The sequence below is a fragment of the Coptis chinensis genome, chromosome 5 (genome assembly GCF_015680905.1).
Source record: "Coptis chinensis isolate HL-2020 chromosome 5, ASM1568090v1, whole genome shotgun sequence".
Lineage (NCBI taxonomy): Eukaryota > Viridiplantae > Streptophyta > Magnoliopsida > Ranunculales > Ranunculaceae > Coptis > Coptis chinensis.
Genome location: NC_141460.1, coordinates 97872464 through 97899144, shown reverse-complemented (window position 1 = coordinate 97899144; position 26681 = coordinate 97872464). Strand labels below are relative to the sequence as shown.

At 36.1% G+C, this 26681-nt stretch overlaps 1 long non-coding RNA gene and 2 pseudogenes across 1 annotated transcript; 1 reads left to right on the top strand and 2 right to left on the bottom strand.

Annotated features, from left to right (window-relative positions):
* Positions 1-323: 323 nt before the first annotated feature.
* LOC147500737 (eukaryotic translation initiation factor-like) lies at positions 324-13501 on the bottom strand (annotated as a pseudogene).
* Positions 13502-17490: 3989 nt separating this feature from the next.
* LOC147500736 (uncharacterized) lies at positions 17491-20090 on the top strand. The gene is made up of 3 exons (XR_015194746.1): positions 17491-17925; positions 18121-18244; positions 18678-20090. It is a non-coding gene; the product is annotated as an uncharacterized LOC147500736 (long non-coding RNA).
* Positions 20091-20913: 823 nt separating this feature from the next.
* LOC147500735 (protein PEP-RELATED DEVELOPMENT ARRESTED 1, chloroplastic-like) lies at positions 20914-26217 on the bottom strand (annotated as a pseudogene).
* Between the last annotated feature and the right edge of the window lie 464 nt (positions 26218-26681).

Genomic DNA, 26681 nt, shown 5'->3' with positions numbered 1-26681 from the left:
CGAGCTCGAGCTCAAATAAAAGCTCGTGTAACAAATGAGCTTGATGAAGCTCGGCTCGTTTAGTTCAAATAGCATATTTATAGTGTAAAATAACCGAGGGCTCGAGCTCGGCTTGGGCTTGGCTTTCGTTTAAGCTCGGCTCGAGCTCATTTCGTTTACTATATGAGCCGAGCTCGAGCTCAATTTAAAGCTCGTGTAATTAGTGAGCTGAGCTTGAGCATGGTAAAGCTCGGCTTGTTTAGCTCGAATTCCACCCTTATCTACTCAACATGCCATTCTTGAAATCTTAAACAATATCAACTTCTCAAAATTATTTATTCAATCAGATATGAGCTACACAAATCATCAGCTAGGAGGGCATATTTGATGGCAGATACGGAAACCATATGTAACAATGCACCACTGCCCACTGAAGATGGTTTACTCTAGGCTGTATGTTTACAGGTGCACCATCAGAGAGATTCATTTAAAAAGCCTTAATTTCATGATTTAGTTCGTCCTTAAATGCCCATCGAAACCCATATAGTAGACATCCAGTACCAATGTCACTGCCAGTTAAAACCATCCTTGTGAACAAATACTCAAGGAGTTTCATAATAGGTTCTACCATGTGAGGGTTCATATCCAGTTCAACCAAAAAGGCCTCCTTTAATTTACAACATCCGAGTGGAATTCCGTAGCATTCAGTTCGAGCTTTCAGCTCCTCCACACACTGTAGAGCTTCATATAGAATGCGAATGCCAAAGTATTTCTTGAGAAGATTTGTTTTTTCTACGAAGTTCATCCGGGTTTATTTTTGCAACTGAGTCGTTTCTCTTCCCGGCGCAATAAAGGTGCTCTTTGAAGTGACGGAGGCTTAGTAGGAGGATGTATGCTACGGGATCAATAGTAGTAGCTATATTGGAAGGACTACTAGGCGAACCTGCACCACTACCTTGCAACAATAGACTTGTTCTCCCAATTATTACGCCACCACAACCCTGAGTTAGAAGCTTTGAGTTGACGGCTGTTGGCTTGTTGGTAAAGGGAGCCTGGACACGCACAACAGACTGCATAGCTGAAAGATCACCCCTTGGCATCGAACGACTGCGCTGGACCTCCCAATTGTCATTATTATCAATTCCTGGCATCCTGGGCATCTTCCTCGCTCTAGGCATTCCTGGCATTATACCCCCTGCGCCAGGTCGGTTGGGGAAACCCCTGGGCTCAAACCCCCAATTGCATCCACGCCAGTACCACAATTAACCCTCATGCTAGCGGTTGCACCTAGACGCAACCCAAGAGTACGTCTTTTCTGTGTCCGAATGAATTTCAGTGATGGTCTTAGCTTTGATATGTCAAAACAAATTGGGAAGAATAAGTAAAGAAAGATGGACTCAAGTATGTAAGACTTTCATGAAGAAAGGGAATTGAGGAAGTATACCTCCTTGTGGCTGGGGACCCACTTGTTTGCTCACAGATTCAGAACATCACGAACCATGAATTTCAGCCGTTGTGCCAGTTGGGGGTGCGTGGTGAGATCCTTCATTCGGTTGAAGTAGGCATCATTAACACGCCGAGACTTGGGGCTTTCATCCAGCTGCTTGCCAATGGTGTTGAGAAACTGACACAGTCTCAACATTTCCCTCATCCGAACAAATCTTAGGATCTTGTCCCAACAACTCCCCGTAATCAATCATCGTAAGAGCGACTTAAGAAACTTACACATAAAACCCATAAAAAAAAAAAAATAAAAATAAAAAAAAATAAATGGAAAAAGGTGGAGTGACTAAAATGTAGAGGGTTTTGATAACAACCTGAACAATGTGGTGTATAATCTTCTCAGGCACCATCTTCTGTTTTAAAAGTTCACCTATATGACATGACGGATGTTTCCAAGAGTGCGCAGCTTCGATTTTCAGCACCTTCAAATGCTTCTTGACAATTATTCAAGAGGACACTCTTGAAAGTTATATCCTTCTCACCAGGCTCATCAGAAGGGAATGGAGAAAACTTCGAAGCAGAAATGAAAGGGTCTTACCAGTAGATAAGACGCTCCCATTCCTCGAGCTGTATCAATGTAGAGATGTCTCCCTAAAATGTTGACTTGAACTCTGATGTATAAGGTGAGTACCGACATTGCCCATAATGACACCGCCAATCTCGTGAAATCTAGTAAAACAACACGAAAAAAACAAAAGCAACTTAAATGAGCTAGAAAACCAAGTGCAGATAATGTAAACCAGGCAATGTTGTGTAATAGCCAAGTGGGTGTTCATACTTAGAATTTTCAGATTTTCCCATATCTCAATCTTCTCCAAAGATGTCAGTGTATCCTTTTCTAGCTTTAATCTATCAGTCAACTGTGAATGATCTAATTCATCAGATACCCGATTCCACAAATAGTACATAGCATAAGGTAACGTTGTCGAATCAACTATTCTCTGAATGCTCTCAAAATGAGCTTGCAGCCTATCAAACCAAAAACAACAAATAAATTTCACTACTAAACAAAATGAAACTTTAAAAAAAGTCCAAGAGTGTTATACCGAAACAAAATGTGTCGTCGTGACTCGTGAAGCTTCAACAAACGAAACTCTTCGGAGTAACAAACGTTTGGATTTATATTCAGTAAAGAAAGTCTAGTGTAATAATCATCATCATGTATCGGTCCAAATGCATAAAGACAAATAATACATGAATAGGATCACCGATGAAACTCTCTCACAACCGGCCAATTTTGCTTTATCTTTACATGCATATTTTTTATCTACTAAGAGCCGTTTCTCTCTTATTTAGTCTTGGATGATCACTGTCTTTCGTGATATATAATGTGTACGTTTAGGTTTAATTACCAACAATAACCAAAACAAAAGTAAAGTCCTCTCCGGCCTCCACTTACTTAATGTCGCCTTCCTTGTGCATAAACTTCCAACGGCTTCCTTCCAATACATGTGAACCTCATGAGCGAAATGTATCCATGCTATTCAAATCATTCCAAAAGAAAAGTCACCAACTCGATTATCACAAAGCCCCTCTGCTTTCTGCTTGGACCCCAACAAAACGACCACACAATGTTAATTCTAGTCTTCATTCGTGCATCATCGATAACACTTATTCATATATGTACACATTTATCGGTTCTTGGATATATCTTCCAAAATTTTAGCTTCAGTCCAGGCCCTCTTGATTCGATTATCTTCATAGAGTGCAGCGATACACACACATTACACATACACATAAATCCATATATATATGGTTAGGGACTTGAAACAACTATCTTGCTTGCTCATCATCTTCATTTCTCTACCTGCTTCATGCATATAAATTATATATAGGCAGCTAGCTAGCTCACCAAATTTCCCCTTATCCTTCAATTCCTGACAATCCAAAGTACCCGGCCATGTCTCGCAGTTGTTGCATATTTCTTTTTTCGCCCGGCTGTCTTGTTTCTCTTCATCATAGCGTTGCTACTGCAGCTCGACGGTGAGTAACATTGGACCGAAGGTGGACATAATAAGAAGGAATCTCTTGAACAATGGCACGGGTCGACACCTCAAATGGGGTAACTTTATAAAAGTCCAAGAGTGTTATTAACTAAGCGTGCTTTATATCACTTCTTACGTATATGGATTTTTATATACTTTCCAGCGAGTCGGCATAAAGCTTCTTTCACGATCTACAACAATGGTAGTCGTAGAATTTGTTCCTACTGGGTTAATGGAGAAGCTCTATTGAAAGCGATGCCAATCTATGGTGTTCATATCGGTTTCTCATACATGATACAATTGATAATATCTTGATGGAGAGACTTCGGGATTAAGTAGCATTTTACTAAGAGAAAAAGGTAAAAAGCGAATCGAGAATACATTGAAATCGGTACATTGGTAATTGAAGCCAATCGATCTCTATTGGTCGAGATCGGATCTGAATTTTGAATTGGGGTGGGTTCCACCGAAGCAGAATTTGTAGTTTTGAAACATGTGAGTCAAATGATCTTGAACTAATTAAATTATAGTTTAAGACTTTAATTTCTAAAATTAAGTCTCTTTGGGTCTCATAACATGCAATACCATTACCCATCTGAATTTGCAAAGAAAGGCATCATAGGTTGGATTGCACTCCAAACATCAATTTTTACAAAAGCGATGCAACATACCTTTGTTTTACTGCGGTAACTTCTGAAACCATGAATTGAGTTTTCATGATAGTACTTACGCATGATATTATAGTATCTCAATTACTTTCTTACTTCAGCAGAATTTAAGTATAAGCTTTGTCATCAAAGAAGCAATGTCTTATTTGAAGTTGAGAATTCCACACCCGATTCGAGAAAGCATGGTGAAGATTGCGATTCTCGAGCTTGACCACAAATCGGGGACTTCTAATGAAGGCGTGGCACTTGAAAAAGTTAAGTTGCAAGCTGAGCAAGATGAAAATGATGGAGGGGCCAAGTACATAGATCACATGATTTGTCTTGTCACACTCATGCACGACCTTCTTGTGAAAATAAAAGCGGATCCGAGCACTACTTCGGTTCAATTCCTCGATTTCTCTTTGTCCTCTCTCCCTTGAACTCATGAGAGATCCGGTAATAGTTGCCTCTGGAAAAACTTATGAGAGGACTTACATAAGAAAAATGGCTTGATCTTGGTCTCACGGTTTGCCCCAAGACCCGCCCGGACTCTGTCTCACACAAATCTTATCCCCAATTACCTTTGTAAAGGCTTTGATTGCAAACCGGTGTGAGACAAACAATGTGAATATTCACGATCTGTCAAGTCTATGAACTTAAATCGGACTATGAACATTTGTATAACTAAGATATGCATATCTTATGGGCATAATTTAAAAAGCAGAAGATTGCATAAAGCACTGCGTATCATTCAAAAAATTAAGTAAATGGAAAATATCAAAAGCATAATACTACCACGATATGCAAAAAGACGAACTTCGGATCGGATGGTTTGAGCTTCGAACTGCTTCATATTTCACAATGGTAAGACATTTTTCCTCTTAGGCTCCTTCATGGTTGCACCTTTTGAAGTTTTACGCATAGGAATGCAGACCTATTGAGAAAAGGCTGAAAGAGTAGTACCTAATCCCTTTGATTGGTGGGTTCAGTTTCCACCTCCAATATGTCTTCAATCTAGAACACCGATTTATTGTTTGTTTTATCATCAAATAGGTTGAGCGGTTTCTTTTAATGTTTACTCCCACGGTCCCATCGCAATGTACTTGAACAATCAATGGGAATAGCAAGTATCTTTAGCGATGGAAATGAGCTCGCTTTAGAAGAACATCACGCCGTCAAAACCTAAGCGATCTCACGAGAAGCCGATGGAAGAGACCAATTTAAAATCCTCTAAGACTGGTTCCGGATCCTACTGGTTAGAGTTCAAATGAAACCCCATTACAACTTGACTTATTGGCAAAAAGCGGTTGTCCCTTCCAAACAACGGTGCGTGCATTTTTCACATGCTAAGGCACATAGAACGTGCCTGCCTTCTTTTTACCTTTCTAATTAAACTATTACTTGGAAGTTGCGACTCTTGTCTTTTCGATAGTTTAAGTGTTAAGTTTTAGGCGAAAAAATCAAAGCAGATTTGGAATGAAGTCTAGTTTATATCTGAAACATGAATTAAGAAATTGGCATCACACAAAAATTGGTCACTTTCGGTTCGTATTGTCTAAGAACACTTACGTTTGAAGAAATTAGTAACAATGGGGCATGGTTCAAGCTCCTCTCTAAATCAAAAGCCTCTGTCTATGTCCATTATAAAGCTTATACAAAACATACCCACTCCCTAAAAGTCCTACACACAAAGAAATGAATAAAGCTACAAAAGCGGTAATAAGTTATATGAGGAAAACAATATATAAAATGAAAATTACCTAATGGAAATTACCTCCAAAAAAGCTTGTCACAAATCTTTCTCTCATATGATGTTGTAGTGAACATACTTTCCGTCTGCCCATTACAACTCTCATTCGAATCAAAGTACACTTGTAAACTATGGTAGTGATATTATCAGCGATGATCCTTTGTTTCGAGTTGCACTTTTAAGCTTGGTGTCAAGAATCGGTCATGTATATGGAATTGAGGTAATCTATGTTTTGTCGAAAAGCCAAAAGATACAACCGTTGGCATAAAACTCCATGATGTGTGGCCAACAAACAAAACCAAAAATATTACTTGCAAAAGCGATTGTTACCTTTCTACATGTCGTAGTTTGATGTGTTATCTTACCATGAGAGATAAGTTTATTCACATATGCAATCAATTACTCGGAATCACATTAAAGTACCCATCCCGTAGCGGTGGGATCTCCCGTGAGGATATTTAAAGCCGGCTATGCTCCTGAGAGCAAAGAAATATAAATACGTCACGGTTTTATCTGAGAAAACTAAACAACGGTTTGACTGCAGCAGTTTTTACTTTGGGTGGTGAATCTTGGGAGAGTTGAACCTTGGGCACATTTCTTGTAATGGAGTTTTATATTGGTGTTGGGACTCAAAATTTGGACCGTATTTTGTTCTTTCCTTCGACCTTGAGACTGAAGAATTCCAAAAAGGAGGGTTTTTCCTCTTTGGTACCACCTATGATAGAATTGTGGGGGTTAAGTATCTCGTTGTACTTTCGGAGAGAATGTATCTTTAGTGCGAGATCTCCCACTTTGAGATTATCTGGAAGTGTGGACGATGGATGAAAAGAATAACATTTGGGTCAAGAAATATCATCTTAGTAGAACTCCTAAGTTGAGCCGTCTTGGTTTCAAGTTATCGGGCTTTGGATGAGCGGGGATCTATATGGGATGAGAACAATCAAGAAGAAAGATGGCACCATCATTGAAGAGACTTTATTAATTACAACGCAGAGTCCGAGAAATACACGCCATTAAGCTCCCCTTCATGAAGAGCGGGAATCACGAGAAAACATTTTACCTTCCCTAGTCTGAATCATGTTGGAAGTCTAATACACACCTTTCCTCTTGTATGGTTTTGGTGATGTGTTGAGAAAAGACTCTTTCATGGTTGCTTTCATTCTTAAGGTGGGACTCACGGCACCATATTGGGGGTCTGGATTAATTACTTTTGTTTAAGAAAAGAGATAAGATTTAAGAAAAGAGATAAGATTTAAGAAAAAGGTTTTTATCTATTTTGGGTTATCCCCGAACAATTGAAATCACCAAAAAAGCATTAGAATTGATTTTTTTTGAAGAAAAATCTGATGTGTCGATCGAGAGAAAAAAAAATTTGGCGTGGGTCCTTGAGAGCATTCTCAATTACTCAGTATTAATGGTCTTAGATTATAGTTATACCCTCACCAATCTATTTTTTGGAGCACACTCTAGAGACTCCAATTTTTTCTAAACTCTATTACTAATTATAAAAAAAGTATGATATAAATAAATAAACAATCTCATCTAGAGTTCCGAGAATGCCCAACATATTTTTTTCTAAAACATATAGCTAAAAAAAAAAAAAAAAAAAAAAAAAAAAAACTAAATTGCAAAAAATAATATTTTCAACCAAAAACGATTTTCCTAAAATCCTTACACTACAAAGAATAGTTTCCACACTAATCTCAGACGAAGTTTAACATAACAAAGTTTCTTTCTAGAAAATGATAATGAAACAATGAAAGAACAAAGGAAAAAATGAATTGAGTTGCTTGAACATTTACTTTATGCATTTGTTAACCACACATCTAACTGGAAAAAAGGAGGAAAAAAAAACTAATCAGAAAATAAGTAATAGTGTACACCAAAAACAAATAAAATTGTATTGTATGCAATATATATATGGGCATAACAAATAAAGTTGAATCAATTTGAGGTGTAAAATTTAGTCATAGTTAAGGATTTCAAAAACCACATGCCACAATAATTACGATATATTCTAATTAAATTTATGAATTTTATAATTTCCAATTTTAGCAGAATAACGAGATTCAGTTAAAACAGACGTTGGCTTAAATAAATTATATAACTATTGATTTAGTTAAAATAGACGTTGGGCTTAAATAAATTATATACCAAACCAAACCAAACCAAAACAAATTACATGTGGAAAATTAAATTATATAAAAAATAACATCACAAAATATATAATTGGAAAAAAAAAAAAAAAACCCCAATAATAACAAATATTTTCAAATATATATAATACTACATGAAACTAACGTCAAAAAACAATTAACGAGAAACAGAAAACTAGATGCAAATGCATTGAATTAACCTCAAATAATATTTAACATGAAATGGAAGTGGATGCACATGCAAACATTAAACTAATAAACTAATCTTAAAAATTAATTAATGGACAATTAGAATATTGATACAACTGCATTAAACTAACCTCAAAAAATAATTAACGGAAAATCAAAACTTGGATGCAAATGCATCAAACTAACACCAACAAATAATTGTCGTGAATCGAAACTGGATGCAAATGCATTGAACTAACCCTCAGAGATTAAATTACCGGGAAATCAGAAATTGGATGCAACTGTATTAAACTAACCTAAAAAAAATAACTAAATTGCAAAAAATAATATTTTCAACCAAAAACGATTTTCCTAAAACCCTTACGCCACAAAGAATAGTTTCCACACTAATCTCAGGTGAAGTTTAATATAACAAAGTTTCTTTCTAGAAAATGATAATAAAACTACGAAATAACAAATTAAATGAAAAAAATGAATTGAGTTACTTGAACATTTACTTTATGCATTTGTTAACCACACATGTGACTGGGAAAAAAGACAAAAAAAAAGTAAACTAATCATAAAATAAGTAATAGTGTACACCAAAAACAAATAAAATTGTATTGTATGCACTATATATATGGCTCTAACAAATAAAGTTGAATCAATTTGAGGTGTAAAATTTAGTCATAGTTAAGGATTTCAGAAATCACAGGCCACAATAATTACGACATATTCTAATTAAATTTATGAATTTTATAATTTCCAATTTTAGCGAATAACTTGAGATTCAGTTAAAGCAGCGTTGACTTAAATAATTTATATAACTATTGATTTAGTTAAAGTAGGCCATTTGGGTTTAAATAAATTATATACCAAACCAAACCAAAACAAATTACATATGGAAAATTAAATTATACAAAAAATAACATCACAAAATATATAATAGCAAAAAAAAAAAAAAAAAAAAAAAAATAATAACAAATATTTTCAAATATATATATATATAATAATGCATGAAACTAACGTCAAAGAACAATTAATGAGAAACATAAAACTAGATGCAAATACATCGAACTAACCTCAAATAATATTTAACGGGAAATCGAAAATTGGATGCACATGCAAGCATTAAACTAATCTTAAAAATTAATTAATGAACAATTAGAATATTGATACAACTGCATTAAACTAACCTCAAAGAAAAAATATCGGGAAATCAAAACTTGAATGCACATATATCAAACTAATACCAACAAATAATTATTGGGAAATCGGAAACTGGATGCAAATGCATTGAACTAACCCTCAGAGATTAAATTACCGGGAAATCGGAGCTGGGATGCAATGTGTATTGAACTAACCTAAAAAAATAACTATAAATTGGAAACAGGATGCAAATGCGTGAAACTAATCTTTACAAATAATTAACGGAAAATCGGAAACTAGATGCAACTACACTAAACTAATTTCAAAAAATAAATTTGATGCAAATGCATTGAACTAACCTCAAGAAATAATTAACGGAAAATCAGAAATTGGATGCAAATTCATTGAACTAACCTCAAACAATAATTAATGGAAAATCAGAAACTATATACAAATACAACCTCATTGAATAATAAACGAGAAATCGGAAACTGGCCGGATGCAAATGTATTAAACTAATCTAAAAAAATGATTAACGAAAAATCGGAAACTAGATGCAAATGCATTTAATTGAGCTCGAAGAATAATTAGCAGTAAATTGGAAATTGGATGCAAATGCATTAAATTACAGCAAAGAATAATTAACAAGAAATCGAAAACTGGATGCAACTGCATTGAACTAACCTCAAAAAATAAATAATAGAAAATCAGAAATTGGATGCAAATGCATTGAACTAACCTCAAAATATAGTTGTGTTATATGTTGTGGGAATGTCTCGATAAGTATAGTTTGGCATTTAAAGCGGTGTTTATCTAATCTTTTTTCGTATAATTGGGAACACCTTGCTATTCAAGTAGCTTCAATATGAACTTTATCTTATTAGACAATTTCATAAAACTTCAATCAAACTTCTATTATTAAACAACAAATGAAGTTAAAGGGTTTTATCAATGGCGAGTTATTTTTTTTTAATAGAGAGTACGTGAGGTTTTCATATTATAAGAAATTTGGATGAGTGAGCAATATAATATCTGTATATAATAGTTATGCATATATAGTTGAATATATTTTTCAGAATAATTAATATGACAGGACCCGTTCGTAGATAATCTTTGAAGATCCCACATAGTGAATCAAGTATATAATTTAAAGAATAATTAACGGAAAATCGGAAACTGGATAATGTTTGATGATCCAATATAGTAAATCAAACATAATTTATTTTTATGTCATGTTTGCAAGGACACTACATATGGATAAGTAGAAAGTTGGTATTACACACCACATTGAATAATTAAAAGGAAATCGAAAACTGGATTCAAATACATTGAACTGAGCTCAAAGAGTAATTAACGGGAAATTAAAAACTTTATGCAAATGCAATAAACTAAACTCAAAAAGTAATTAATTAGAAATCGGAAACTGGATGCAACTGCATTAAACTAACGTCAGAGAATAACTAATGGGAAATTAGAAATTGGATGCAAATACTTGAAAAATATTTAACATGAATCGAAGCGATATGCAAAAATGCATCAAACAAACCTCAAATAATAATTAACGATGAATCAGAAACTGGATGTAAATGCATTGAACTAACCTCAAAATATAATTAACAGGAAATCAAAAACCAAATGCAACTACATTGAACTAACCTCATAGAATAATTGACGGGAAATTAGAAACTACATGCAAATACATTAAAATAAACTCAAAAAATAGTTAACGGGAAATCATAAATTGGATGAAATTGCATCGAACTAATTAAAATCTCAAAACATAAATAATCATAAATCATAAACTAGATGCAGATGTATTGAATTAACCTTAAAGAGTTATAAATGAAAAATCGAAAGTTGTATGCAAATATAATGAACTAATCTAAATACTAATTAACGAATATAGAAACATAAAAAAAATGGATGCAAATGCACTGAACTAACATCAATGAATAATTAACGGGAAATCATAAATTTGATGCAACTGCATTGAACAAACCTCAAAAAATAATTAACGGGAAATCGAAAACTTGCTACAAATGCATTAAACTAACCTCAAAAAATAATTAATGAAAAATCATAAATTGGATGCAACTGCATTGAACTAACCTCAAAGAATAATTAACGGAAAATAGAAAACTGGATGTAACTGCATTAAACTAAAATCATATATTAACTAACAGGCCGGGAAATCAGAAATTGGATGCAATATCCTTGATGAATATTTAACGGAAAATCAGAAACTGAATGCAAATGCATTAAAATAACCTTAAAGAATATTTAACTAGAAATGAAAACCGGATGTAACTACATCGAACTACCTTCAAAGCATAAATACTTAGGAAATTGATTGGAAACTAGATGTAAACTAACCGAAAAGTAATTAACGGGAAATCGAAACTGGATGCGGATGTATTAAACTAACCTCAAAAGAGTAATTAACGGAAAATTGGAACCTTAATGCAAATGCAATTAACTAATCTCAAAGAGTCATTAACTAAAACATTGAAAACTAGATGGGCGCTTTGAATTAATTTTAATGAATAACTAACGGAAAATCGTAAACTTGGTGCAACTGCACTAAACTAACCTCAAATAATAGTTAACGGGAAATAAAAAAATTGATACAACTACATTGAATTAACCTCAAAGAATAATTAATGAAAAATCGGAAACTAGATCCAACTACATACATTGAACTAGCCTCAAAGAATAATTAACGTAAAATTAGAAACTTGATGTAAATGCATTGAACTAACCTCGAAATATAGTTGTATTATATATAGGGAGAATATAATATCTCGACAAGTATAGTTTTGCATTTTAAGTAGTACTTATTATAATTATTTTATTATGATTGAGAATGTCTTGCTATTTAAGTAGCTTCAATATCATCTTCGCCACATTGAGCATTCTCACAAAATTTCAATCAAATTTCTATTATTAAACATAACAACCAAAATAAATTGATGGGTTTTACCAAGATTTGGGGCTTTCGTTTGATAGAGAGTGGTGCAAAAAATTTAAACAAGTGATTAATATAATTTTCATATCTCATAGCTATGAATAGTTGCTAATATTTTTTAGAATAATTTAATATAACGACACCCGTTCGTAGGACGGGTTCGAAAGCTAGTGGGAGATATTGTTATGAACCCTGCAAGGGTATTGTAAGGGAGTGATATCCTTCTTCAAGAATATCAGGCGCGTACTCAACATGATGGAAATACCACACCGACATGTGGAACCAGATGCGTCTACAAGCTAAGAGAACGCTCAAAGCCGCCGGTTAAGCGTAAGACGCGAATCATGCTATAACATGACTTCGGCTTACCTTCGAAGCAATCATGAGCAGAGATGCACATGCACAAATCACTGCCGCCCGACTCTTGACCCCTGCCCAAGCTACTACTAAGCGGGCTACTAATCCCCATCATTACAGCGGAGACCTATAAACCACGGTTCTCACGCGCCTCCACAATCTTGACCCCTACATCATGCGTCCTTTACACATGTCAGGTGAGGATACACTTGGATCACCTACAAATACTCTCCATATGAACTACGCCAGACCTGATTATTCTCTCCCCCCAGAATCTAGAGAAGATACGTAGGCAGTTCGCTCCTCGACAAACTCGGTCTCAACCATAATATAAACCGTTCTCCCCCTCCCTTTGTATGTAAAGGAAATACTAAAACGCACATTTACATTGGCGTCGTCTGTGGTCTCGATTTCTTGAGAAACCACCTAACAAATCCAAACTCCATAAACCAAAAGTCTCAAGCCCACGAAGCATGGCAAGCCTCGAAGCTCAAATCCAAAGTTTAGCTGGTCATCTAAGAACGATGAACGAACAAATCACCCTGCTCAGGCAGGAGAACGTTCAGCTGCGCACACAAGTTGACACTCAAACTTCACCTCCTCTCCTACCAGAGGACGACATCAATGAAGTTAATCAACAGATTAACGAGTACATCCACAAACGGATCGACCAAAGTCTTTGTCAAGAAAGACGCCACCCAGATTGTCCAAAAAATGCTAAAAACATACCGCACGTCTCCGTTTACTGCCGAAGTACTAAGCAGAGCTTCTCCTCCCGATTTCATACAGCCACGCTTTCCAATGTATGATGGCAGCGCATGTTCTGGCCAGCATGTAGCCATCTACATACAAAGCTTGGCACTCTACAACACACCTGAGTATGACCACCTTCACTGTCGTCTATTTCCCGCCAGTCTCAAAGATGGCGCACTCGATTGGTTCTTTTCACTTGAGTCTGACTCAATAAAGACTTTCGAACAACTCACCGACTTGTTCGCCCGGTCGATCGCCCACAACCGGCGTAAAAAGGCGATCTTGATTCGTTGTTCCGACTCTCCGGCGAAGATGAAACCATTCGGGAGTTTCTGGGCCGATTCAAAGCAAAACTACTATGCATAGAAGCTGGCCTGAAAGAATCATTTTCCACCTTGGCATTCTCCAACGCCTATCGCGTGCGCAACACTGCACTTGCCAAATCGTTGATGAAGGAAAGCCCCGAAACTCTGTCCGAACTATACGCTCGTGTGGACAAGTACATTAAGCTACAAGAGGGGCTGAGGCGCCAAGGCCTACCAGAAGAAGAAAAGGTCGTAGCAATCTCCGATGACCCCTCAGCTTCCAAAAAGAGGCATCGATAGCAGCCACAACAGCACGAGCGGAAGCCAGGAAACCGGATGAACAATGATCGTGAGTTCGCGGTCCTCACACGATCTCCCAGTTACATACTGGAAAATATCAAGCGAGCTGCATACTACCGACCTGAGGTGTGGCAACCAGCAGATCGATATGACAAGCCATACTGTGCCTTTCACCGAGCAAATTGTCATGAGACCGATGCATGCTGGGGGCTAAAACATTACCTTCAAGATCCCATCGAAGCTGGACATATCAAGCAGTACACCAACATACCTGATGGCGATCTGCGCCATAAACTGATGGCTCGCAGGCTGCGCAGCCGAACTCCACCCCGCCTTGATCGCCACAACGATCAAACTCAATCTCACAGCAGAGGACATCCCAGAGACCGTTCTCGTCCCGAGCGCCGCCTGCACTCATCAGATCGCAACAATGAAAGAACTATTCATATAATCACTTTCCCTGATGACTCAGTTAGTTCGTCTAGAGAAAAAAGAAGGCGCGTGGGTGCCCTTCAAGAAGTTTACCATTTCTCCTCACAAGCAGCACCGACCCCCCGAAGTTCAACGCGCAGCACTGGAGACATCATTTTCACAGCAACAGACCTCAACAAAGTTTGTCTCCCCCACAACGATGCGCTTGTAGTCCACGTCAAGATCAGTGATTGGACAGTTAAGCGTGTTCTGATCGACCCTGGTAGCTCATGTGACATTTTGTTCTACCACACGGTCCAGGAGATGAACTTCCCCAAGTCAGTCTTCATAGATCCTATTGCTCCTCTTTATGGGTTCAATGGCTCCAGAGCCGACCCAATCGGTGATATTATACTCCCAGTTTCAGTGGGATCAAGAGAGGACAAAGTCAGCTTCAATACGCGTTTCAGCGTCTTAAACATCAAGTCGTCCTACAACGCTATCCTAGGACGGCATTGGATTCATCAAATGCAGGCCGTACCGTCTACACTGCATCAAGTCCTTCGCTTTCCAAGCCCCAGGGGCATGATGGAGCTTCGCAGCAACCAACTCGAGGCCTATCATTGTAATCAAATCCTCTCAGCGGAACCCCCTGTTAGCATAAGACACGAGCCCACCAGTTACACCATGGCAAGAGACTTAGTCACTGAAGTCAGAGGCAACACACCAACTCAGAGCGCTGGGGGCTCCAGCAAGAAGGTTTATCCATCTACCCAGACCCCAAAGGTCGCTAAAGCAGTTACAAATCCACTCATCAGGATCCCAGAGGTCGCTCCTGCAGTTCGTACTCCACTTGTTCATACCCGAATTAGCCTCCAAATCACATACAATCAATACGACGGACAAATTACTCCGACCCTTTGTTATGACCACGAAGTCATCTCGACCCTGTTGTTGTACCCACGAAGACGCTCCGGTTCTGCCAAGAACTCCCATTACTCATCGACCCGACAAAGCAACTTCTGAGAGAGCGGTCCCCAGCGGGGCGTTCACCCACCACATGCCGCGGTCCTCCCGGAAGAAAGGCAGAAATTGAACTTAGGAACAGATGATGATCCTAAGTTTGTCTATGTAGGGGCTAACCTCGACCCCACACTCAAAGCCCAACTTGTTCTTATGATGTTACAAACTAACATAAGATTTTGAAAACTGTAGGACCGGTTGCAAAGAAATTGTAATAGAATGTTGAAAAAGGCGTTTTCTAAATGCAGTGTTAAAGACGACCATTTTTGATTTATACTGGATAAAGGGCGTGGCGCGCACTCATGTCTTTTGGCGACCTCAGCTTAAAAGCGACCCTTTTCAACATTGCCAAGCCAAGAGCGCGACCAGCTCCACAAGATATTCAAGGTATGAAAAATCAAGTTTGAAGTTTTTACGAAAAGCGGTATAAATATAGGTTTTTTCTGTAGAAACCTAATTTAACCAAAACCAAGAAAGATAAAGATTATAAGAGAGCAATTTTTTATGAGTTGAGTGTTCATTCTTTATAAGTGAATTGAGAGATCTTGTAATCTGTTACTCTGGACATCAAGAAAAGCTTGGAACTCGCAGTGTGGACGTAGACAAATTGTCAAACCACGATATATCTTTGTCTTGTGGTTTGTTCTCCTTTACATTAATTGTTTTACTTTATATGCTTGTTATTTAATATTGAGAAATGTTGGAATATTACTTGGAGGGTGTTAGAGTCTTGTCTAGTGAGGGCATCTCCAATGGGGGGTGTAAACCGTATAGAGTGGAAATTTTATACCCCAAATATCAAAAAACTCTCACCAATAGGGGTGCTATACCGTAGGTAATAGTGTATTAAATAATAGAGAGGGTGAGAAATTCCCCCTCTCGCTATTAGTTAATAAAAAGCCCGGGCGACACTCGAACTGACGTATGAATGAAATAATTTTCGGATGTCACTTGGAGTAACGTCCCTTTCTAATTCTATAGTAATTTTTTAACTCGGAAGTGACGTCCGAGTTTAAAATCTATTTTTTTTTTTACACTTCTCCATTGGAGAGTATAGAGTGTGGATATTTATAAATTATACAATAGTATACAATTAGAGGTATAAAATCTTAATGGCACCTACGTGGAGCCTAGGTGGAGGTGTAATTTTACACCCTCCATTGGAGATGCCCTGAAAAGGATCGATCTTTGTGTAGGATTGGTCTATATGTTGTGGATAACGTTGTGTCAGTATTTTCCTATTCACAACAAAGTCCTAATAAATAAGTAAGTTGGACCTGCTTTCCAGTTATAAATTTGGAAGCCAAATTCAAATAGCAAATGACACCACTTTGTTCCATATAATTCACTTTAAAGTAGGGGTGTCTCTTTTTGCCGAATTTCCGATTTTTCCGAAATCCGACCCGAAATTGGTCTGGCTCTGGGTGTAGTTTTCATGGGCCGATTTTCCGATTTTCCGATTTCTAAAAATTCCGAAAAAAAATTGGATCGGATTTGGATATAATTCTAAAATCCGATCCGATCCGAAATTTCCGATATTATTGCCAATTTATTCCGAAAATATATACTTCTCTCACTATCCACTTGATTAGATCTCGACCGTTCATTCATTTTCTAGTTTTTACTTTCAAAACAAAACAAAAACATAACCTAGCCGCTTCCCCACTTGAATTGGACTACTCTCTTGTCATTACACGCGTCGCCATAACAATAATGATATGAAAAAAAATGTTATTGAGTCATACAATGACTTCGGATCAATCCAAAAGCCAAATTCGATAGATAGAATATTATGTAAAAGCTACTTAGAGTCCAAGACCATAATCCATTATTTATCGCGACACTTCACGCCTTCAATTTCCACACCACGAAAAAGATTGAAACATTACAAATACACGGACCTCAATGAGAATGCAATGCTTGCTATTGGTGGTCGCAGATTCTTTTCTCGTTTTTCTTGGATCACTTGTTTGAATGAAAATGGGTTTTCTCAAGTAAACAAGTCGTATATTGTTGTTGGTACATTGGTGTTTGTGGACATGGTTTTCTCTCCCTACAATGAACATTGGCGTATGATATTCCAAAAATAATTGAAAGTAAAGAGATCTTTGAAAATTTACCAAGTATTACGAAATTTCCGAAAGTTCCGAAATTGGAAATATATTTTGAATCCGAAAAAAAATTGGATCGGATTTGGCTAGCATATTAGGTTCCAAAAAAAAATTGGAAAAATTCCGAAGGAGGTTAATCCGATCCGATCCGAAGTCACCCCTACTTTAAAGCCTCAAACAATCCTTAAAACCTTTCCAGCACAAACTTCTTCTTTTTCTTTTCCTTGCACCCTTCAAATCAACTGTTGATTTATTGACAGGGGACGCAAAATTTGACGGTGGTTCAATCAAATTCTGCCGTGGACTTGTTTGGTTCGAATTATATAGTACCAACTCATAAGGGGTTTTTACGCCGGAACAAAGGTACGTTTTCCAATTCAACCATCGTCTTTCCTGGTGGCCTGATTATTGTTATGCATACCAATATGTTACTGCCTCTCTACATAAGTACATACCGTGTAATATTAACTGAAATTATCCATCCTAACTACACACATCTTGTAATGTTGTTCTGAAATTTCCAATTCTGAAGTATAAGAATTTTGTCTGTGCATATAGGTAAGAATGGGCCAGAGCTTAGAAGCTCACTTGTATTAACTCAGGAATTGCCCCGTGCGTGACTCCTGGAATGATCCTTAGTGTGGCGTGGTGTTAGGGTAGAAGGCCCAAGGACTTCAAACATGTAAGCCACCACTAACTTTGTATGTATATCAAGACTTTCTCTAGCATAAGGGCGTGTGTACAAGGCTTTTGTGTTAGGAGGGAGGATGCATACAAAGCCACATGCGCGCGTCGGGTTGGGTTTGGGCTTCTACTGTGGCCCACTAAAGTGTTTTTTGTTTTTTCACCACGTTTATGTTTTCTAATTATAGTAAGATTCAAATACTGTAATAGAAACTGAACCGTCTGGATCTCTATAAGAACAGGACTCACGTCCAGAACTCCAGATCTTATTACTCTTGTTATACGTGAGTAATGCGTTCAACAGCAGAGGAATATTAAATTGGTATTATTTTTATTATATTATAATTTTTTAAATCTATTAGGTGAAGTCAACTTTTTGAAATTTACTGAAGTGAAATAATTCTAAATAACCTTCCTTATGGTTTATGCAGCAAACTTCGTATTTAAAGAAAAGTCTATGATGATGGAAAATCAGAAAAATCTTGAAGATAAGATCATTTGTGTTGAGAAGAAAGACGACCAGGTTGGTCCTTATATTGTGGAGGATATCATCCTCTTTGAAATTTTCAGGAGGCTTCCTGCACGCAAAGTTTGCAAATTAAGGTACACTTGCAAACAGTGGTATATGTTAATCAGCAGTTCACATTTTATTAACACTCACCTTCGGCAATCAAGTCCTTGTTTGATTGTCGTTTCCAAATGTACTATCATAAATTCTAGAGGTATTGACATGTTGAGAAAACAAATGAGCATTCAATATGTTTATCCTGATATTGTCGAAATCAAGAATGAAAAGGTTAGTGTCGTCGATTTTAGAATAAAGTGGAGACTGTTTGTGGAAGGTAGTATCAATGGTTTGCTATTACTGGAGGACACGTTTGGAAATGTGAGTGTCTCTAATCCTGTTACCGGTCAGCTGCTCAAACTACCTCCTTGCACTCGAAGAAGTGATTCTGTGATTATTATTCGTGGAATAACTTTTGTTGATTCCACTGGGGAGTATACTGTGGTTTCGGTTGTCATTGACGTCAAAACCAGAACATTTGGATGTGAAATGATTGTTCTTGGTTCTAGTACTTGGAAATGGATTATTTCTCCACTTGAGCCTCGACTAAATTGTTTTGTTCTGAATCGTCCTTCCATTTCCATCAAAGGAGTGTTTCATTTTATGTTTAGTGCGAAATTTGATGGTGGTGAATGCTCTCCGCACATGTTTTCGTTTGACACCGTCCACGAGAGATTTTACAAATCAGACATTAGACACTTTCGGTGTAAAGTGGAAGATATACATGAAATAGACGGTTGTCCATCTGTTAAACAGACGGGAAAGTGAATTTTGTCTATGGGAGATCTGGATTTTGAGAGACTTTTCCTGCGGGGAATGGGAGAAGACGTACAGTTTAAACCTTACAGAGTTGGGTAAGAGATTTCCTACAGAGAGGTTTAGAGCAACAGGTGTTGTGGCTACTCTTGAAAATGGTAGATTCTTGATCATCAAAGTAGCTGACCGAGCTGAATGTAAGTACTATGTATATGATGTACCACTCAACCATCTCAAATATTTGAAGCTTGAGCCACGTTGGAATTACATTTTTCGACCTTACGTTCAGAGCCTCGTTCCTTGCCGAAAGCCATGACTAGCGTTTCAAGTGGATTGTTATTAAAAAATAGGTGGAGCCGTTATTTATTATGTTTTTATACAGTAATATTTATCTTCTGTGTGTTTTTGTCGTAGTATTTTAAACGCTTATCCAGAGGAGTCAATTCCTAATTCCCAACTGAGTCAATTCCTAATTCCCAACTGTATGATATATGGTTTGTTCTTTGCCATTTTAATGAATTATTTGTTTAGTACCTATTTAGGTTAAGTATAATGGTACCGAATTTTGGTTTCACCCTATATTTAAAGATTTAGGGTAGTCTTGCATTTGAAACCTGAACACAGTTGGGTGTAGAGGAACCATAGCAATCTAATTGTGCAATGAAAGTGTGTAGGGGAACCTGACTTCCTGATAAACTCATATTATGAAATCAGCGTATGATGGTGGCCGAATTGAATAAGTTTTGTGGTTAGAGTGTGTCGTGAACACAACAATTTAAGAGTGACTCTGGGAAAAGGATATAGTTTATTGTTTTTGGATATAAAAAGTATAACATACCTCCATAATAGAGTAATAGAGACAACTGCTAACATTCGAAAAAAAACTAAGGAAATCAGAGAAAAAACGAGAACTAGGACCATTTTAAGCTCAAGTGGCAACGAACGATGAAAAAAAGTACCCACACTACCATCCCCCCTCGAGTTGATACATGTCAGATAAAAAAGAAGCAGAAGCTAGAGAAGCTTCTTTCCTAAAGAAGAGGCATGCATGTCAAAGGGATGGCTTCATAGCAAAGTATTGCAGGCAAGAATCAGCAGCAAACGCCTAGCAAGGGGGGTTATCTCTTAATATCAATGTAAACTAATTCTCTTCAAATACTATTGTTCCGATTTCTCTTTCCAGAATTTTTGTTTATGTTGCTCTTCTTGTGAATTCTGGCAGAGAATATCTTTGAGCAATATATACTGGTCTCTGGAGGGAAGGCTTCAATTTCAAGTGGTTAAATCAATCAGATATGAATTAATTTCATCAAATTTTAACAAATAAACAGAAAGAGACCCTTCACTTGGAAAATGTTTTATTTAAAATTTTAAACCATAAGAAGTGACATACTAAAAAGCTATTTCTTGAAGAACTAGAAGGGTTTTCTGATGAACCTGGAAGCAAATACATATAAAATAAAAAATAAAAATAAAATAAAACAAAATGATTGACTATCTAATGGGACATTTTTAGACAGAGCTGCATAGTAGGACTTGTTAGCCCTTCTAGCCTGATCCATTTTCAGCATAGATGCCACCAAGAACCTAACAAGTTCAAAAGTACGGTGACATCAGATGGGAGTTCTAGATAATTGAATACAAAGAGAATATAGTGAAAAGTTGCAGATACACTTTTAATAACAAGGAAAGTAGGATCTAACTATGCATTTAACCTTGGAAACAAGTCTCGAGGAACATCCCAAGACGTACAAGAATTGTTTTGCGTCCTGTGACAGTAGCCTGGAATTGCATAGAGAGTTTCAATGAGCGTACTTCTCTAACAGAAGTTAAAATAAAATGAACAGAAGCAGAGACTGAGAGATTTGAAAGTTCAAATATCGTAATGAAGTGTAATGCAACTCAGTCTTCCCGCAATTCCACTTGATATGCTTTGCCCACTGGCAATTTAGTCCTCATCGCTGCTCAAGCAATCTACACCTTCATCTTTTCCTTGCATCACATTTTTTTATCATTCGTTGGACAGTTTCACCAGGTTTCAAAGCAAATAGCTTTTTTGTCAAAAAATGTCCACCTATATTTTCCAAATAGAAACAAAACCATCGACCACTAATATTAGTTGTAACTTGGAACACGCCATAAGGAAATACTTATTGAACCTTCCATCTTATCATCTTAACATGCATGTCATGCCATAAAGTATGCACGACATACATGTTAGGCACCAAATGTCTCAGAATTCAAATTCCCTAGTTGGTTGGACATTGGTGAGAGTGTGTTCCCAGATAGTGTCTGAAGGTGCATGGACAAAAATGTCGATTTAATTTTAATTAATTTTTCTTGGTCATTAGTTATTTATTCTATTTTAATTTTGCTGGGTAACATATTGTTGTTATGCAATTTGAACTTCACCATTCTACCATTATTGAACTACGAGCCATAAAATATTAAATTGGAATTGTAACTAACGATTTCATTATTCCTAGCAATTAAGCCATATGCGAAGAAAAACGATTAACTTACTGAAAAAACTTGGATGTCCTCTAACTTGATAAAAAGGACTATATACAAAATTATATCCACACCTCTGCCTCAGGGAGATTATTTAGTCCTCGGTCATTTCTTTCATCTAACATTCAACCTCCCATCACATTTCTAGCTTCCTCTCTAATCAGGACAAATCTTGCAAGTAACTTTCGATCAGGAATAATCAGGCTAGATTCCACTGTCTGCAAAAACACTTATCCACATGAGATAATATACCTACAGCATTTACATCATATTTGTCACAATTATACGACTATGATTGATTTTGAATAAAATTTCTAACTTTACCAAGTTAAAAGAAGAAGCAGCAAAGACAGAACTAGGGAAGAGTATCTTAGAGACAATGTCTTTACTATGAGTGGCTTCACGTGGTATAATGATATGATGAGAAACTGTCAAGAACCCAAGGGGTCAATATTATCAAATGTGAATATCTTCCGGGTAAGTGGTTATTACCTAAAGTAAATCATCAGCTTGGTTTGCTATATCGTTTAAATATGATGCAGAAAGTTAAACTTTCACACCTTTCTCAGTTCCAAATACGCCACCTTCTGCATCCACCCGACGGAGTAATCCATTTCAGCTTTCTTTTTGGGCTGTTCAACAAAGCAGACCAACCATCTAAACCTAACATCAGAAGTCGAAACAACCTCACTTTCCATTCAATAGATGGTCGTGGACTCGTGGTCCAAATTTCCTTACAACACCTAGCATATAGCAAAAAAATATAATCTCACATGTGGGGGGTACACCTCTTGGTAAGATGAGATAACAGTCTGCTTGATCACCCCCAAAAGCGACTTGTACGTGCTGCATTGAAAAATAAATAAATAAAAATCCACTTAAACAATTTAAAGCAATCAATTATATCCATCTTAAGACACTTTCAAGTCCTAAAATATAGATTATCAAAAAGTCCTAAAATATATATATCCTTCTAGAACTAATGACCTTACTGCGTACCTGTCTACCTGATCACCGTTGTCCTTCTCAGCAAGTTGGATCATGTAATCGAGCCGAGGGCCATCACAAGTCCAGATTCCATCTCATCAACTCTCCTTCCGATGAATCCATGTGCAACTATTTTCACTGCAATCTCCTCAGATGCTTCATTCATATTGATATCCTCAAATTGCAACCAAGTTAAACTTAAATGGTAACATACTGACAATAACCTCGATATCTCATACATGTGCATATATGGGACCAAAGGTCGCTCAAAAACTGGCTCAATGCCTCAATGGTTTTGAAGTACTTAGGAGAAACCCGTGAATATACCATCCGATGAGCAATATGTTTATCAGTCGAAAATTTAAATTTTTAAACGAACATTCACAATTATTGTATTCCACAAATGAGGAACGATGCATCCCAAACAGATCAGCCCACCGTGGGCAAATGAGATACATTTTTCCACTTTGTGATACTGCTTAACAATCCAAGGAGCAAATATATTATGGTCTTTTTGTACTAAGTCACACTATATTAATGCGCTTTTGAGTTTAGTCACACGAAGTTCAAAATTTTGACTAGTCCGTTAACAAGTCTGTCTCAAACCGTTAGTCAACGCATTTGACTAGATTTGACCATATGTTGACCGTATATATATACTAGAAAGTAGGCCCATGCATACGCACCGCTTCTTTTGAAAACATGTTCAACAATCATAACTATATACATATAGAAATTTTCTAACAAATCGTGATTCCCGTTATAGTCGCTAACTTATTGTAATTTCATAACAAATCGTTTTAATTTTATAACAAATTGTTTTAATTAAGTTTTATAAACCCATTTTTTAACCCCCGTTTTAATAGTTGACTTAATTTAGAAATATGATTTCCGTTTTAATATGAGAATGATTTTCGTTTTAATTAGATATGCTATATTTTTCCTTTTCAATAGAGAAGGAATTCCCATTTTAATAGGAAAAAAATTCCCGTTTTAATTAGAAGGGTTAGAATTTTTTTTTTATAATAGAGGAGGAATTTATGTTTTAATAGGAAATTGATTCCTATTTTAATTAGAAGTGTCTAATAAATAAGAAATGAATTCCCGTTTTAATAGGAGATTATAATGTGGAATTTTAATAGAGCTCGAAAATACCCTTTGTGGGAGCTTTAATATTAAGATATATATATAAATTATTTTTTTAGAAATGAACCAAATACGGTCATTTCTAACAAAAATAAATATATATATCGTAGAAACTATTTTTTTTTTAAAATTAATGAACCAAATATGGTCATTTCTAAAAAAAAATTAACCAAATATAATGAACCAAATACTCTCTCTCTCTCTCTCTCTCTCTCTCTCTCTCTCTCTCTCTCTCTCTCTCTCTCTCTCTCTCTCTATATATATATATATATATATATATATATATATATATATATATATCGGTCAGCGTCTGCGGTCAAACCTAGTCAAATACATTGACTAACGGTTTGAGACAGACTTGTTAACGGAGTGTGACTAAAATCAAAATTTTAAACTTCGTGTGACTAAACTCAAAAGCGCACTAATATAGTGTGACGTACTACAAAAAGACCCAATATATTACTGCAGATAAAGCTTACAATAGGACTTACAGGCTACAGGTAATTAAACTACATATATTCTGGTCATGCACAAATTTGGGGAACAAAAAAAACTGACTTTGAAGCATAGTAAAATTTCAGATAATATGTCGACATTGGGTGCGTTTGTGTACTTGAAAATAATCAAACAACTTTTTTTTGGTAACTAAATAATCAAACAACTAAAAACTATGAAAACAATCAACTAACAACATCAAGGGCCACTCTAGAAAGGGTTTCTCAAAAACACCTGTAAAATTGCAGAGAATGTATTGTTGAAGTAAATTATAGTTACAAGAGTAATCATATCTTGAATTACAGAAGCGACTTGTTGGGCTAAATTACTAAGGCTCTGCTTGGTAGTGTGAATAGAGAATTAGAGAGTCTATTTAGGAATTGGTGCGTGGGGCAGTCATGTTTATTTTGTATAGGTGTTTGGTCTGTCTAAAACGTGGGTACTCTAGTATGCCCTTTGAATTGCAAGAATACAAAAACATGGATAAGCAAATCCAAAGGAAAAACCCAAATTTGCTAAAACGTGTCTTCTGTCCATAAAAAAAATCAAAAAGAAAAACAAGAAAAAAACACACTTAAAGAATGCTCTCTCTCTCTCTCTCTCTCTCTCTCATGAGAATCATAGTAATGGAACCATAAACCTTATATATTTTCTCTCTCTTCATCTTATTTATTTTCTCTCATTAAAACTTTTTTTTTCCTCCAAAAAGTAGTGTTTAAATCTTTATATTATTCATCAAATTGGGATTTTCCTTTTTTTTAGGATGTTTTTTGTATAAATCAATTGGGTGCTTTTGTATTCAATATTTAATTCGAGTTTTTTTCCTTTAATTTGTTTATGAGTTTTTATTTGTTTTTAAGTTTTTATTTGCAAATTTTGTTTATGAGTTTTTTTTTTTTTTTTTTTAGTTTTTCTTTTGTATGATATAAAAAATAAGTATATAGGTGTGAATGTCAACCAAACAGTAGCTAAGTAAAACATGTTAACAGGATAAATGGCAGACACACAAGTAGTTCATCTCATGACTTGTATCACCTAATCATAGTTAAGTAATACAATATCTCTTGCAGCCAAACAGAGCCTAAATATATAGCAGAATAAAATTCAATTACAAACACAGTGCATTTCGCATTAGGATACAAAAGTAAAGCACTTGGAAATCTTATAGATGTTACCTTTCATTGCAATTTGACCTCAAGACAGTTGAGAATTACATCTATCATTCTCAAAATTACATCATCTATCCTTTTCAAAATTACATCAGAACATAACCTAAAATATATCTTTTATTAAGATACCAAAAATACTAAAAAGAATGCTTCCACCACATCTTTTTCAATTCGATGCTAAACCTTTCATTTGAGCCACATAACAGATCATAAAAACGTGTAGAATTGCAACTCCAACTTAATTGAGTGAATAATCAACTGAATCCTTCTTCCAATCTTCACTCAGTATATCAAAATCTTGTAATTCGATGCCCATACGCTCATTAATGCCATATTCGCCATCATAACCAGAGTCTGTGACCAAGTTTTTCAACTATACTTGAACTTGTCCAAACTTGAGAGACTAAACTGAAGCAGATTAAGCACGTCTTTAGCTCTATTCTGAGTCTCAACAATTACGAATTCATAACCATGATAGAGCGAAAACTACTAACTACAAAAATGGAGAGTGACGACGTCAATGTTCTTGGAAAGGCTGATAATTACTGCGAGAGGAAAGGTGTTGAAGAATTGACTGATAGAGAGCAACATGAGTGGTCGTGAAAGTCTCGTTTCTTTATGGATTCATCAAAATGAGAATAGCAAAACATTTGGTGTTATGGTTGCATACCGTTAAGGAAGATGTGTCATATTTCAAGTTTGTGACATTGTTGTTTGGCCATAATCTGCTACGATGTTATAGGTGTTGGATATTTTTTTTATTCTTCTACTATTCCTCATGTATTTATGGTGTTTTGTTTTAGATC